The sequence below is a fragment of the Trachemys scripta genome, chromosome 1 (genome assembly GCF_013100865.1).
Source record: "Trachemys scripta elegans isolate TJP31775 chromosome 1, CAS_Tse_1.0, whole genome shotgun sequence".
Taxonomy (NCBI): domain Eukaryota; kingdom Metazoa; phylum Chordata; order Testudines; family Emydidae; genus Trachemys; species Trachemys scripta.
This window is the reverse complement of record NC_048298.1, coordinates 79784374-79801235: the sequence shown is the minus strand read 5'-3', so window position 1 is coordinate 79801235 and position 16862 is coordinate 79784374. Positions and strand designations below refer to the sequence as shown.

The 16862-nt window shown below is 42.2% G+C and overlaps 1 protein-coding gene across 8 annotated transcripts in view; it reads right to left on the bottom strand.

Annotated features, from left to right (window-relative positions):
* The window catches only part of CRADD (CASP2 and RIPK1 domain containing adaptor with death domain), a 118386-nt gene that overhangs the window by 92847 nt on the left and 8677 nt on the right, over positions 1–16862 (bottom strand). The window lies entirely within an intron of this gene.

The window sequence follows — 16862 nt, the reverse complement described above, 5'->3', positions numbered from 1 at the left end:
CGGGGAAGCCGAGCCCAGAATTTTTCAGGCCCCCCAGCAATGGCGGACCGGCTAAACAGGGCCGATGAGAGGGGGGCAAGCCGGGGAAGCTGGGCCCCTTCCGGATCACCAGGCCCCGGTAATTTGTACCGGCTTCCCTCTTCCTCCCCCACATCGGCCCTGCTTGCGGGGCTTGGGCTGAGGGGCTGTTTCATTGCTGCGGAGACTTCCGGGCTCAAGCTAGAAACCAGGCTCTGGGACCCTCTCACCTGGCAGGGTCCCAGAGCGCAGAAATCTACATAAAGCCCCAAGAGCCCCACAGCCTGGGCATCGTGAGTCCAAGTCAGCTGCATGGGCCAGTTAAGGGTGTCTAGTTGCAGTGTAGACCTACCCAATGGTACTTAGGCACCTAAACAAGCCCTATTTTTAGCTCCACTGTGATCCATGGAACTCCTCCTCAACTGCCACCTGCCCAAAGGTACCTAAAGTCACTCAGCACTAGGGTTGCCACCAATCTGTTTTTTACCTGGACAGTCCAGGTTTTGGCTTCTGTGTCCAGGTGCCATTTAGGGTTGCCAGGTACCCGGTTTTCAGGGATCTGGCAGCCCTAAATGGCACCCAAACCAAGAGTCCGGTTACTGCAGAGCAGGGGGAGGTACCGAGTCATTAACTGGTTCCAGTGCCTGCTCAGCTGGGACCACCTCCTAGCTGCAGGCAGGCTCCTTGAGACATCCAGCGATTGACGGCGGGGGGAGGTGAGAAAGAGGAGCGACAGAGGCCAGGCCTTGCGGGGAAAAAGGCTGAGCAGGGGGCAGGGCCTGGGGGAAGTGGCAGAGCAGGGGGTTGGGCCTCCAGGATCCAGTTACTAGTAATTAGAAAGGTGGCAACCCTACCTAAATTTTTGAAGTACAAGTTCCCTCGGTGCCTAGGTTTCTGCATCTGACTATGCACACTGTCATCTCTCTCTAGGAGTCCAGGCACCTATCTCCTGCCTAAGCCCCTGAGTGATTCTAACAAGGGAAGGATTAGAATACTAAATTATGTGTGGGGCCCAGTCTGGTAGGCATGCTCAGAGGCCACCTAACTCCACATAAAACAGTGTGGGGAGAAGAGGAGCACCTCTCCCCTTATAAAATGTAGTCTGTAGTGGTTAGAGTACTCACAGTTCAGACCCCCAGTTCAAGTCCCCGCTCTGTCTGAGGAGAAGGAATTTAAACAGGAATCTGCCACCTCTCTGGCGAGTGTTTGAACCCCTGAGCTACGAAACAGGCTAATGTAGGGCTCCATCTGTCTCTTCTGTTGAAGTTGTTCCATTTTAATTGAGTAATTGAATAATTAAGTATTAATTGGGCTAGAGAAAAAGTTACGACGACTCTATAGACTAGTTAGAGCACTCACCTGAGAAGTAGCAGATCCCCTCTCATCAAGAGGAAGGAGGAATTGAACTGGGGGCTTCCCACATCCCAGGTGAGTACCCCAAATACTGGGCTAAAGGTTAAAAGTAGATTTGGCAGAATTTTGATTTTTTTGTGATTTTGATGGAAAATATCAATATGTAAGCATTTTTCTATTTTTATCAATTTAAATATTCACAGTTGTAGGAAATTATTAGGGGAGGGAAGGTCAGACAATGATTTAATGATAGCAGACAGATTCAAGAAGTTAAAGCTTTAGAACCATTAAAACACAAATGGTCAACATCACATGTCAAAACATACAAAGTAAATATCCTTAAATCAAACCTATCAAGCAGCATTTCTTCTTGTTTTGTCTACGTGTAAATTTTGGATTAATATAGAACTTTTTTTTTCAATCGGTTGAGAAATGTACAGTGAAATAGACATTTACCGACATTTAGTGATAAAAATCTAATCCTTCCGAGCCTAACTGTATAGCTTGCTATAAATGTATCTGCACAGTTACAGGGTCAGTGCTAGTGGATCTAAACGAAAGATCAGGGTCTTATTTAGTTTCCCCTATAAAAAAGTGTCTATCAGCTCCCCAATAACATAAAATATTGTCTTTCAACTCAGCTTGCTTTTAAAACAAAAATGCACCAAAGGTGAACCTTTCAGATCATTATGAGCACGTGAAATAAGGGGATTATAATCAAAAGAGGTTTGCAACCTTAACTATAGCAATCACTGCTAGAGGATAAAAAGGGGAAAAAAATCCCAGGCAGGAGGTGGCAGAAATGGAATACAGATAGCGGTGTTATTTGTTTCATTTAAAACAGTAGAGTAAATGTAAATAACATGTCCTGCCTCTTTAAATAGCCAAGTAAAAATAACAGTTTCTCATCAATGATAGCAAATAAATGTATATATAGAAGCTTTCTTTAGACAGCAAGGAGGAAAAATACTGGTTCTTCTCTCAACTCCAGCCCTCTTTTTCTTGGAGCTACTTTCCCTCAGGATTCATATACTGCTACTTAGAGAATCAGCTGCCTGCTATTAATGAGGCTTACCTGGAACTAGAGCTGGTTAGAAAAGTGCAGGGCTGGCTGGCTGCTTGATTAATTAACTCCATACCTGCCATAGCCTAAATCCCTTCAATCTCCTCATATCAAATGCTGTATTACATATAGCTGTGGATACAGAGGAAGAGAGAGGAACTGGGCTCTTCATTAAATATCTCTGCACACACTAAATTACAAACGAAGGGTGAGATTTCCAAAACTGCTCAATGTTGGTCTAACTACATCCCTGCTGAAGTCAATGGGAGTTTTACCATTGACCTTAATGGCAGCAGATTTAGATTCATATCTGAGCAGTTTGAAAATCCCACTTGAGGTGGTTAAATGCAGAGATTAAAGAACATTCTGAATAAAAGATGCACGAATGGCAATTTATTCCCTTCAGCCCCATGGCTTTAACACCGATTCCCTTAAAAAATTAAAAACAAATCAAACCAGCTGCTCCCCTAAAAGGCAAATATGAAGGAAAACTGAAAACAGCTTATCTTCTGCTCTCGATATTACGAGTTAAGAGTGCTTTGCAAAGTACATGTATAACTGCTTGGCAGTGCGTCAGCATATGAGTGGACAGAAATCTATTTACAGACAAAGAAGAATCAGGAAGAAAATTCAAAATAAAAGAAAAAAAAAACAATCCACCAGAAAAATGGGTTTTCTGTTTACATAGTCACTGCCAAATAGATAACGTTTGCTTTAAAAAGCCTTGCATATAAACCTTTCCGACTACTAACAGGATAAACTGCAATCAAATCCCGGTGCGACTGAGGTGGAATACACTTGGGTATCTGTTCTAATTTTTTAAATCACAGATATACAACTGAATTAAAAATACATAAAAAAGAACCAGAAAAAGAGTAGTGGCAGGGGTGGGTTGAACTTGAGAGCAGACTGCACTGCAGGATCAGGGTCCAGGTTTATAATGACTAAAAGTTACTACTGCCTTATGGGAGCTCGGTGACCTGTGTCAAATGAGTTGTGACCTCAGTCCAGTTCTCAGAGGTGAGACTGTCAGATCGTTGACGACAACCTAAGGAGAGAGGGCAAATATTGAATGGGTCTATAAACTAAATTATTAACACCCTTTCACCGTTAGAGATGGTCTTTCCACATGCAAGGTAAAGGTGGCACACTGACGTGTTGGTGTGAGGAAGCCTGAGCTGTATCTGTTCTGTGGACGAACAGACCACTGCAGTCTCCAGGGGTGAAATCCTGGCCCTACTGAAGTCAATGGGAGTTTGGCCATTTACTTCAATGGAGCCAGGATTTCACCCCTGGACACATGGCACAATTTTCAGTTGCCATAAGGACTTGGACTCAATACCTGTTGAAGTAGTTAAGTATCAGGGGGTAGCCGTGTTAGTCTGTATCCACAAAAACAACAAGTCTGGTGGCACTTTAAAGACTAACAGATTTATTTGGGCATAAGCTTTAGTCTTAAAAGAATAAATGGACACAAATCAGACATCAGGAATGGTAACATACAAAAGCCAGTAGGTGAACTCTTCACCCTCCCTGGACATTGTATAACAGATTTAAAAGTAACTATTCTTGAACAAAAACACTTCAGAAACAGGCTTCAAAGAGAAACAGCAGAACTAAAATTCATTTGCAAATTTAACACCATTAATTTGGGCTTGAATAGGGACTGGGAGTGGCTGGCTCATTACAAAAGCAGCTTTGCCTCTCCTGGAATTGACACCTTCTCATCTATTATTGGGAGTGGACTATATCCACCCTGATCGAATTGGCCCTGTCAACACTGGTTCTCCACTTGTGAGGTAACTCCCTTCTCTTCATGTGTCATTATATAATGCCTGCATCTGTAACTTTCACTCTATGCATCTGAAGAAGTGTTTTTTTACCCACGAAAGCTTATGCCCAAATAAATCTGTTAGTCTTTAAGGTGCCACCGGACCCCTTTTTGTTTTTGTTGAAGTAGTTGGGAGTCTTTTCATTGGCTTCAGTCAGCTTTAGAGCATCCCTGAATTTTCATACACATACATTTGCTTTTAAAACAAACTGAACAGCATTCACATTTTTCAAACTGAATTTCTTCATTACTTAAAGAGACAACCGGTCTTCTCTCGGCAGTGGGAATACAAACAAAGATGAAAATCATTATCAGATGGCACCCCACGGCAATTCAGAAGGAGCTGGAAACAAAAGCTGGCCATGGCAAAGGAAAATATTCAATACTTGGGATGAAAAATTCGATGAAAGAAATTCCAGAAAATCATGGGCATGAACTTCTCTGGGTCACTCTGACCTGTGTGCGGTTAGATATTAATATCAAGGGTGTGGCAGTATGTGTGCATAAAACCAAGTAACTTTTTCCAGCCTTTTTAGGCTCAATTGCTACCTTAATCAGTCTCTAAGAGCAAGTGGTTAAAGAAAGTTTAATCTCCAATTTAAAAAAAATATAATTATTACCATCTATCCACATCATTTTCAATAGCTCATTTTCCATATCCTACTAAAGACAAGAGCAGCAACGAGAAACTGGCAGCAAGTTAACAATGGACCCCCAGGATCATAAAGGCCTATGCTTGTTTGAAATAAAACAAGATTCTGGCATGAGTTTATCACTTTATGCCTAACAGCTTTGGTGAATGCTAAGAAGGAAAAAGGATCCAAGACAGTATTATGAAAATGCAGTCTGATGGAAAATTACAGGTAATGCAATCTACAAGCTATTTAGAAATGGATATATCTGATGGGGGGAAAGCACTGTACAATAGCTTGGTTCTTAAATTTAGCAGAAGCAAGCTTTTTTGGGGGGAGGGATTAAGCTCACTGCCACCACAGAGATATGCATAGCATGTTTTGGGAAGCAGAAAGCTGGTACCAAGACAGCTTGTGCTTACAGGTAAGGCTACTGCATCCATTAACCCAAAAAGTTTCCTATTTTCAACATCAGTTAAACTCTGGATTAAAGCATTAGGTCCTCATCCAACTCCCATTGACTACAATGGCACACTGTAAGTACCCTCCCTCTCATCTTGGGAGGAAACCCTCCAAGACAGAGTCAAGGGATGATGATAGGACAGTGCAGGGAAGCTTGTATTGTTGTTGCCCAGGCTGTACCTATCCTGTGGATAAATAAAAGGCCTTCAGTCTCAAGGGGAGTCAAACTGGACTCCTCTTCATCACTAAATTTACTTTATTACAAATAATCCATCATTCCTCCCCTCCCCCCCAACTAATATTTTTCTCTGTTTCTCAGGGGTTGACCAAGTATGGTTACATCTTTCCGGTCACTTAGCTAAAGGAAACAGTTTAAGACAGCACAGTGCATTCTTTAAGCTCTTATCGGTGCTGTCAATGCTCTAGGCTTTTCAAAGTGAGAAGCAAATGTAAACACAGCTGCTTATTAAAACTACATAAAACAAAAGCTACAAAACAAACATTCCTTTAGCTACAAAAAGGTCGCAAGTTTGTATTCTTACACGTTAAATTGAAACATGATTCACATGGAACACCCTGTAGCACTAAGAAAGTCACTTGTCCATGTCACAATAAATGTTTCTTGAGTGCATGCACAGATCGTAATGTCAGATTTCACAGATCTCATTGCAGTCGGAACCAAAGCCAAAGCCCTGAATGTCATATCTGGCTTTCAGGAGGGTTGGGGATGTGGAGAAGAGGTAGGGAAGTACTCTTACAAGAGTACACTTGATCCTCTCAATAGAGAGAGAGGGCATTTCCTACAGCCCTCAGGCATACTATGTAGCACTAATCAGAATGCTCCTTGATCTGACAGAGATCAACCCAGTGAGGCCAAAGCCCACCTCCTTCCTCCAAACATGTGGGAGAAGCAGGGGTGCTGGAACAATTTTTATAGTGGAATTGCCGAGAGCTATTGAACCAAACTGTAAACCCTGTATATAATGCAATCCACTTCAAGCCAGGGGGTGTGGCAGCACCCCCACGTCCTTAGTTCCAGCACCTATAGGGAGAAGACAGAGAAGGAATGAACCCTGCTACCACCTGATCATCCAATTAAGATGAGAGGTGGGGGAGAAAGAGGAGAGAGAAAAGAATACACACCCTACTGTCCCCACCACTTTAATGCATGTCAGTGACAGAAGGAAACCACCTGCTGTTACCCTTTGTGATCTCAAGATAGGCACGGAGGAGAAGACCAACCTTATTTCCTGGTTACACCATGGGTGGGGCAAGGCAGGGCAGGAACAGGGTGAGAAATACTTAGCAGCAGCAACAAGGAGAGAAGGTAAACCTGAAGGTAAAGCCCAAATGTGACTGGTCCTGAACTGGAATTCTCCCAAACTGCGACCCAAGCACAGCTCTGATGTGGAGAACGAACTTTAGAGCTTTATCAGCAACAAATTTGATTTCTGAAATGTATATGCTTTATCCAAAACTCTGAAACACATACAAGGACACACAGTCCACACAAGACAAAACTGCGATTCAAAAGAAAAATATAAATTCAAATTTACAAAATCCAAACACAATTTCAGATCATACACTTCAGCAAACAGACCATGCATTAGAAAATACCTCTTGTTTATTAGTGGGAAGAAACACAATCCCCTCTCAGATTGATCCTATGACTTCATCCCCAAAATTCACTAACATAAGCTAATAAAGCAGGTTAGCAATTGCTGTTCCACAATTCCAACTTCAACCTCAGACTTTTATCTGTTTTGATATGCCAGGTTCTTCCAGGAAAAAAACAAACAAAAACCATACTGAAGAGAGGTGGGTTAAAAGAGGTTTTAGAAATAAATACTTTTACACAAACATCTAAAATATAGAGAAAAATTTAATAAAGAGAAGACATTCCTGAACAGAGACCAGAATACAAAAACATTCTATCAAACAAACAAATCCCCTCCATAACATGCATTTTCCATTCTGTATAAACACATGTCAGGTAATGGATTGCTGTTCCTAGAAAGAATTACATTTTGTTGCCAACAGCTGTAGCCTTTCATAGGAATCATAAACATTATATAGAAGATTTACACTTTTGACAAAGCCAAAACATTGTCCATAGTATAAAAAAGAACTTTTTCTTACAAAACAGCCCTACTAGATTGTCCTTAATACTGAGCACAATAGTGGGTTTTATGTTCAAAAGGTGATATTCACCCAAATCTGGAACTAGGGGTGCTGCTGCACCCCTGGGTTGAAATGGTTTCCATCAGACATATGGTTTACAGTTTGGTTCAATGGATCTTGGCACCCCCACTATAAAAATTGTTCCAGCACCCCTGAATTCACCCCTTGAGTGCTTAAATGACGTATGAGCCCTGTGCTAGTGCTCCACCCAGGGGTGAATTGTTACACCCTAGCTACTTTACAAACAAGAAATGAAACCAACAACTTAACAAGTTACAGATACTTTGTCTGAACTACATGACTCTGAATCTCTCTGCTGATTCTTTGGCTTTACAATCATGCCTTCCCATTTGAAAAAAAAAAAAAGTTCTCTGTTGCCATATGATATATCCACAAAAAAACAAAAAACAAAAGACGACCACAGAAGAAACTGACTATTCACAAAGGGCTGTCAAATGCGCAAAGTAAACAAATGGGGTGGGATGGGGAGAGAATATATTGTCATCTCATGTCTTTCAGGTCTAGCAATCGTATACCCCCAATCCCATACCTACATGCACGCACGTAGACTCAAGTATGCAGTAGGGATACCCCCTTTCTTATGTAGTTGTAGGATTGGGGCCTTTTAGTGTTTCAGTAACAACAGTAGGTAAAATATTTCCAAGCAGAATTGTCAGTTAACTGACTCCCTTATGCTATTAAAACTCAGAGGTGTTGCAAATTTTTTTGTATATTTACAAATGACCAAACAGACATATAGGACCAAATTCTGTGCTGACCTACAGCTACACTCTGTGTAGCTATTCCACTACTAGCTCAGTGAGTTATAGGAGTTGTACATCACTACATAATTTGGCTCAAAGTGATTTGCCCAATGCTACACAATGAGTCAGTGGCAGAGTCTTGTTTAAAACTCAAACTCCTTGCTTCTATTCCACAGATACTCAGTCCACTAGAGTACACTCACAGAGCTTTTGGAAAACCTCACTACAAATCTTATAACGGTTGTTGTTCTTCTAAAATTCCTGTAAAAATTATCTTGGAAAGTCGAAAAATAATAAAACAACTTCTCAGCAATTGAAGCAGCACTCTTTTATGACCATGAAACCACCAGAATGCATTTCCTAACTGAGTCAGAGATAAAATGAGGTTGATTTACTGAAACAAAATGTTGAATAATTCAGAGTTCTGCTTAGCAAGACATTTAACAATGTTCACTTTTTTGCTTCTTTGGATGGGGGTACTCTGAATTTAGCTGTCTTAAATATGATCAACAACAAATCTTGATTAGCTATGAAATTCAACCTGCTGCCAAGGATCAAATTATTATATGCCAACAGGCTCCGGTTATGTAACTAGATCTGCACAGTTTGGGGCTATGTGGCTTGATCCAACAAAATCCAGGTAAATCCTGACTTCAGTGGGACTACTTCCATGGGTAAGCATAGATTCATAGATTCTAGGACTGGAAGGGACCTCAAGACGTCATCGAGTCCAGTCCCCTGCCCTCATGGCAGGACCAAATACTGTCTAGACCATCCCTGATGGACATTTATCTAACCTATTCTTAAAATATCTCCAGAGATGGAGATTCCACAACCTCCCTAGGCAATTTATTCCAATGTTTAACCACCCTGACAGTTAGGAACTTTTTCCTAATGTCCAACCTAAACCTCCCTTAGAGGCTAAGGTGAACAAGTTTTCTCCCTCCTCCTTTTGACACCCTTTTAGATACCTGAAAACTGCTATCATGTCCCTTCTCAGTCTTCTCTTTTCCAAACTAAACAAACCCAATTCTTTCAGCCTTCCTTCATAGGTCATGTTCTCAAAGCCTTTAATCATTTTTATTTCTCTTCTCTGGACCCTCTCCAATTTCTCCACATCTTTCTTGAAATGCGGTGCCCAGAACTGGACACAATACTCCAGTTGAGGCCAAACCAGCGCAGAGTAGAGCGGAAGAATGACTTCTCGTGTCTTGCTCACAATACACGTGTAAATGCATCCCAGAATCATGTTTGCTTTTTTTGCAATAGCATCACACTGTTGACTCATATTTAGCTTGTGGTCCACTATAACCCCTAGATCCCTTTCTGCCGTACTCCTTCCTAGACAGTCTCTTCCCAATCTGGATATGTGAAACTGATTTTTCCTTCCTAAGTGGAGCACTTTGCTTTTGTCTTTGTTAAACTTCATCCTGTTTACCTCAGACCATTTCTCCAATTTGTCCAGATCATTTTGAATTATGACCCTGTCCTTCAAAGCAGTTGCAATCCCTCCCAGTTTGGTATCATCTGCAAACTTAATAAGCGTACTTTCTATGCCAATATCTAAGTCGTTGATGAAGATATTAAACAAAGCCAGTCCCAAAACAGACCCCTGCGGAACCCCACTCGTTATACCTTTCCAGCAGGATTGGGAACCATTAATAACAACTCTCTGAGTACGGTTATCCAGCCAGTTATGCACCCACTTTATAGTAGCCCCATCTAAATTGTATTTGCCTAGTTTATCGATAAGAATATCATGTGAGACCGTATCAAATGCCTTACTAAAGTCTAGGTATACCACATCCACAGCTTCTCCCTTATCCACAAGGCTCGTTATCCTATCAAAGAAAGCTATCAGATTGGTCTGACACGATTTGTTCTTTACAAATCCATGCTGGCTATTCCCTATCACCTTACCACATTCCAAGCGTTTGCAGATGATTTCCTTAATTACTTGCTCCATTATCTTCCCTGGCACAAATGTTAAACTAACTGGTCTGTAGTTGCCTGGGTTGTTTTTATTTCCCTTTTTATAGATGGGCACTATATTTGCCCTTTTCCAGTCTTCTGGAATCTCTCCCGTTTCCCATGATTTTCCAAAGATAATAGCTAGAGGCTCACATACCTCCTCTATTAGCTCCTTGAGTATTCTAGGGTGCATTTCATCAGGCCCTGGTGACTTCCAGGCATCTAACTTTTCTAAGTGATTTTTAACTTGTTCTTTTTTTATTTTATCTTCTAAACCTACCCCCTTCCCATTAGCATTCACTATGTTAGGCATTCCTTCAGACTTCTCGGTGAAGACTGAAACAAAGAAGTCGTTAAGCATCTCTGCCATTTCCAAGTTTCCTGTTACTGTTTCTCCCTCCTCACTGAGCAGTGGGCCTACCCTGTTCTTGGTCTTCCTCTCGCTTCTAATGTATTGATAAAAAGTCTTCTTGTTTCCCTTTATTCCCGTAGCTAATTTGAGCTCATTTTGTGCCTTTGCCTTTCTAATCTTGCCCCTGCCTTCCTATGTTGTTTACTTATATTCATCCTTTGTAATCTGTCCTAGTTTCCATTTTTTATACGACTCCTTTTTATCTTTTAGATCATGCTAGATCTCATGGTTAAGCCAAGGTGGTCTTTTACCACATTTTCTATCTTTCCTACCCAGCAGAATAGCTTGCTTTTGAGCCCTTAATAGTGTCCCTTTGAAAAACTGCCAACTCTCCTCAGTTGTTTTTCCCCTCAGTCTTGATAAGGATTTGGTTCATAAAATGAATTTCAAATTATCAGAGTGTAAATAATGTTAAACATGTATACTGCAGCTTCTTTTCATTCTAGATAGATTCTCTCAAACATATTGTCATTAACAAACGATGATTCACAGATGATAATGCTCCCACAAAAGTCAATAAGAGCCTTTCTATTGACTTTGAAAGGAGTTGGCTCAGAATCTTACCTACTATGGCCTTGACACAGAAGAGCACTTAAACCTATGCTTTAACTTGAAGCACAAGAAGTCCTATTGTCTGCAATGAAGCTATTTACATGCTTAAAGTTAAACACGTGCCTAAACGTTTTCCTTAATCATGGCCTAACTGAACTGAATCAGTCTGTCAGTTTAAAGTACTTTCTTGTTTTCTATACTTAATTATTTTCACTTTTTGAAATTTCTCTTGTAATAATTATGAAGACATTACACATGCCATTTCATGAGAACAATCAAGATCTTAGTATAACGAAGCAATGCCCAACAATTTGAATTGCTGTACCCAACTGAACCCCACCTCTCCTGCACCTAGACCCCCCCTACTGAGCCCCAAACATCTTCACCTGGATCCCCTGCAGAGTCCCATTGCCCCTGCACCTGGAACCCCCCAATGAGCTTCTGTGCATCCAGATCTGCCACTGAGCCTTCTGCACCCAGACTGCTCCACAGAAAACTCTCTTACCCCCACCTGGATCCCCCCACACTAAGTCCCTCTGCACTTGGATCCTGCTGCCGGGCTGAGCCTGCTCACCCACACCTGGTGTGCCTGGCACGGGGGGCAAGGCCTCGGGGTGTTTCTGGGGCAGGTCTGGCCCTTGCACTGTGTCAGGGTTGGGTGCAGCCTCACTGCAGAGTCCCTGTCCCAGGGTGGGGTGGGGGGAGGCTGCAGGATAATCTCCCACCTCCATGCAACCAGTGGCTGTGCTCCCCACTGCCATGTTGGAGCCTCCACATTTATTTATTGACAAATAAAATTTGCAGAATTTTAAAGTATTGTGCGCAGAATCCCCTCAGGAATATGGGGTGCTGTGCAGCTGTGATGGTGGGACTGTGAGGAAGGTGATGGGCAGTGGGGAGGTCTATGGGTGGGGGGTCCTGGGCGAGCAGTGTAGTGTGGCGGGTGCTGTGCAGTTGTGGTGGGAGGCCAGCAGGGGAGGTGTCTAGGAGGGGTGGGGGCTGGGCATAGAGATCTGTGGTGGAGGTCTTTGAGCGAGGGGTGGCTGGGCATAAGGGTGGGGCACTGGGCAGGGGGGTGGTGTGGTGCGGGTCCACCCTCAAGGGGAAGGGGCATGCTAGCAGCATAGGGCTGAGCAGGCCAGTGTGCGTCTGGCAGCTGCAGGTTTGTAAACAGTGCCCTCCTGCTGGGCTGTGTGGAGCAGAGCTGCTCCCGCTGCGCTGTGCCTCATTGCCCCAAGCCTGCCCTTCACTCTGGAGACTGACCATCCCGCCCCCCCCGCACCTTGCCCCATGGGGGCCCAAAAATATGTTTGGCACCAGGCCCACAAAAAGTTAATCCGGCCCTGACTGGTGGTATTCCCCCTCCCCCCGAATATTTTTAACATCTCATTAAATCTATCTATCTTTGCCTCCCCCAATCTCCATAGGATCTGTGCACCTCCCAAACATTAGCGAATACCCTGGGAGGAGGGACGTGCTGTTATCTCCATTTTATAGAAGGTTTAACAGAGGAATGAAGTGATTTATCAGGACTATGCAGAATGTCTGACAGGAGTAGGAACCCCATCTCCCAAGTGCCAGTCCAATGCCTTAGCCACAAAACTAATCTCCTCCATGAGTATGAATCATGTAGGAAAATATTCAATAGTTCTGTTAATACCTTTGTCTTTACTACCTAACAGTAAGAGATTGCATGTTTCAGGCCAGAAAGAGTAGAACTAGGAAGCTGGCAAATAAAAATATGTAATTTATTTAAAATTCTCATAACAGATTTAAGGAAACATTTATTAGCTATAGTATACGGGGCATGTCTAAAGCAATTTTCAGCTGATCATCTCAAAGTGCTTTAAAAATACCAACAAACTAAACCTCACACCAATGTAAGATATTATTATCCCCATTTTACAGAAAGGGAAACCAAGGCAGAGAAATATAGTGCTGATCCAACAAAGCACTTAAGCACATGCTTAACATTAAGTCAGCAAGAACTATTCATGTGCTTACATGCTTTGTTGGACTGGGGCCCATGGACACAAATCAGTGGCAGTGCTACCCATCCTGATCACCCAAACATCTGTAAACAGTAAATGAGTCTTTGACCCCACCCATGCTGGATTTTTAACCACGTCCACAGTCAGTTTAAGTGGGGTCCCAGCGTTCCAAGTTTTAACATGCTTTGTCCAACCATTGTGGATAATTCCATACTATTTTAAACCCACATTAAAAAAACTATACTTCAGGAGTTCCACATTGGCCAGCCAAACCATGTCAGAAATCATTTTAGCAGGAACTGTGTTTAAACTCTTTAAAAGTCCATTCTAGATGAGCTTAAAGTTTATTCTTCTAAACACAACAAGTATTTAAACATATATAGTACCATATAATTTAAATAGGATAATTCTATTCTTCATTGTTCTTATTTCCCAAGTTCATTAAATGAGTATTACTTTCCTCCTTAACAATTCTCTCTCTTCCATTTGGAAAATGTAGGGTTTTTTCCTCCTTCTAGACTTTTAAATGGAACAGAAATATATGTTTGTTGTTTAAAAACACAGAACAAGGCCATTCATGACAAACCATCTTTGTTTGCATATAAGCAGCACTGTGATGTCACCATAATTAGCATCCTATTTTAAGGGTCCCTGCTACTTAAGCATGATGGGTGCTCTGTTCTCTGACTCCTGCAGTACAAGCTCAGATATTAGGCATGGCTATTTGCTTGCTATCTTGTTTTCATATTCTGTTTTGCTAAAATAAAAATAAAAGACACACTAATCTAGACTGGAGCCCTTTTCTAGATTACACACAAGGTTTGGCAATAGGATTATCAAGCAGAGGCAACCACTTGAAACCAAATAACGTAATGTGCATAGATAAAGTACACTAGTCACAAACTATTTACTATGAGGAGAAACAATCCAAGAGAGAATAAGAATCTGCAACTATCCTTCTAATATCAAACTGTATGATGCTGCTGAACATACTTGAGAGGGTCCAATGCATGTAACTGTAAAGATTATTCAGATGATAACCTAATAATTAGCAAATGTACTACTAATCTACAACAAGAAAAAATATTACTATGATGGGTCAGAGCAATGAGGTATTTTTCAACACTGTTTAAATACTGCAGATATACACTGCGATTATCGCTCATGACCACCCATAATATATGCTTTTTATTCTCAATAAATGGTGAAAGTTATTGAGAAATTTCTGCAGTCAGAGAGAAAGCATAAAATGCTGTCTACATCAGAGCCAACAAAAAAAGTGACCTTTTTTTTGATGGAATATGATAAGAACGTTAAATGTGCACAATTTAGCACTCAAAAAATAAAAACAAGAAATACCAAATTTAAAGTTGCACACTCATGCTAAAATCTACTTCCTGGTATGTATACATTATGCTACAGAACCTGATTCTGATCTCACTTACTCGGGTGTAAATCAGGGGTAACACCACTGAATCAATGCACTTTCACCAGTGTAAGTCAAAGAATCATTCAAAAATCTTTAATCACATAATGGTTCTCAAACACCACCATATAGCCCCCCTACCAACTTCCCGCTTGCACTTCCCGCCCGCCGGCTGGCCTCACCGATCAGCGCCTCCCCCGCCCTCCCAACACCTACCGCCAATCAGCTGTTTTGCAGCATCTGAACTCGGTGCTGGGGAGAGGAGTGAGGGCACAGCGCACTTAGGGGAGGGGGGTGGAACTGGGTGGGGAAGAAGCAGGTCAGGGGTGGGAAGAGGTGGAGAGGGGTGAGGCCTTGGGGAGGGGAATGGGTGGAGCGGAGACAGGACCTGAGCGGAGCGGGGTGGGTGGGCGGGCACCCCCCAGCAGACAGAAATTTGGCGCCTATGTCCCGGGTCCCACATGGCCCTGCTCTCCCCACCCACCAGGTTAGCCCTTCACCTCCTCCCAGGGCAGCGAGTAGCACACTTTTGTGAAACATTGCCTTACACAATGCAAAGGGAATGTGTCAAGGTAGAAAAATGTACCCAACTTCTATTGCCTTTGGATCAGGCCTATGCCAAAGGTGCACAGCAAACGAGGAAAACGTTTTTTGCTTTGCCTCGTTGATTACTCCACTCGTAAGATGTGCAGCGAATGAAGAACTTCACTGAGTGCCTTCAATAAATATCTGCCGCCGTGCAACTAAATTAGCTGGGTGCACACCTATTGTGTAGCCTTCCTTAGCTAACCACCTTCACAAGTGTAGGTGCAAAAAACGTACCTGCACAGAATATTTTTCTTTCAGTGAATCATAACATGATCAAATCAAGGCCAGTTTCCAGCCAAACGCTCGACGGCTCTGAAACGAGGACTAATTCCCTGCTGACTTCATACCATTTTGGCACTACAGTTGTTAAAAAATTTTTTACCAGAGTCCTTTTATGATGAGGGAAGTGCATTTTATTCACTCTCCTTGTACTTAAAAATATTTGAATCATTTCATACAAACTTTTTAAAAAATCATTTTCAAGCAAACCTGAACCCTAGAAAATTTCAGACTGGAAGTGTTAAGTTTTGGAAATATACCAGTAAGTGTCAGGACACTAAGAGTTAGAATACAAATTTGTACAATTTTAACAACTTCCCTCAGCTCCTTCTCCTGCTTGCTGTAATTGAGCAATGGGCAGGAGGTTTGGGGGACTCTTCCTAGATATTTAAGATGGAGGGCCTGAGTCCCATTTACACCAAGGCCTACTTTATACTGCTCTGGGAGCGTAAAGGGTACTTAAAGTTGACATAAAACTTACATTTACACCCCCTTACACTATCAAAGTGGGGGGAAAGCAACCATAACGTAAATGAGAATCAAACCCAAAATCAAATTTGCATCATTCCTAAAACTAAACACTAACTTACATTTGGTCTCACTGAGACCTGCTGCATTCTTAGCTGTTCTTGTGTCACTATCATATTTTCATGCTTCCATAGAGGCTGTGGGAGTCAACTTGTGATGCCACAGGTACTTTATCAAGCAGTAAGCAACAAAAGTTAACAAATATCCATCCGTCACAACAAAAAAACAGAATAAACCCCCTATTAAAAAAACAAAACAAAAAACATACACATACCATATATTTGGTTTCTAGGCCTGGTCTTCAGCTAGTTAATATCATTCCTAAGCTTACAGCACTGTCCTTCTGTGGCCAGGAGGTCTAGTGTCTCCTTCCTTGGGAGGCTGTGGAAACTTCTTCACTGGAGGCTTTCAAAAGGAGGCTGGATAGCTAATCTCTTGGATGGTTCAGACACAACAAATCTTGCATCTTGGCAGGGGGTTAGCCTCTTCTAACCCTAGGATTCTTCCCTGCCTGGGCCCTCCAGATTCTGCTCCTCCTGAACCAACGCTCATCTTTTCCCTCCTCTGCTGGTCTGCCTACCAGCACGTAGGAATCTAACCTAGCCTCTGCTCATCTCACAAGATCTGTATTATGTCCTCTCACTCAGCTGACTCTCAAGAAATATGGTCTGTGGCCAACCATGGACACTATGCATTATCTCTACTTGACACAGCCTCTCTCATCCCAAATGATGGAATTATTGGTGAGATCAACAGAGTCAAGAAAGGAAAGTGCAGCTCCTTGGCTGCTAATATCAAAGCCAACTTCAAA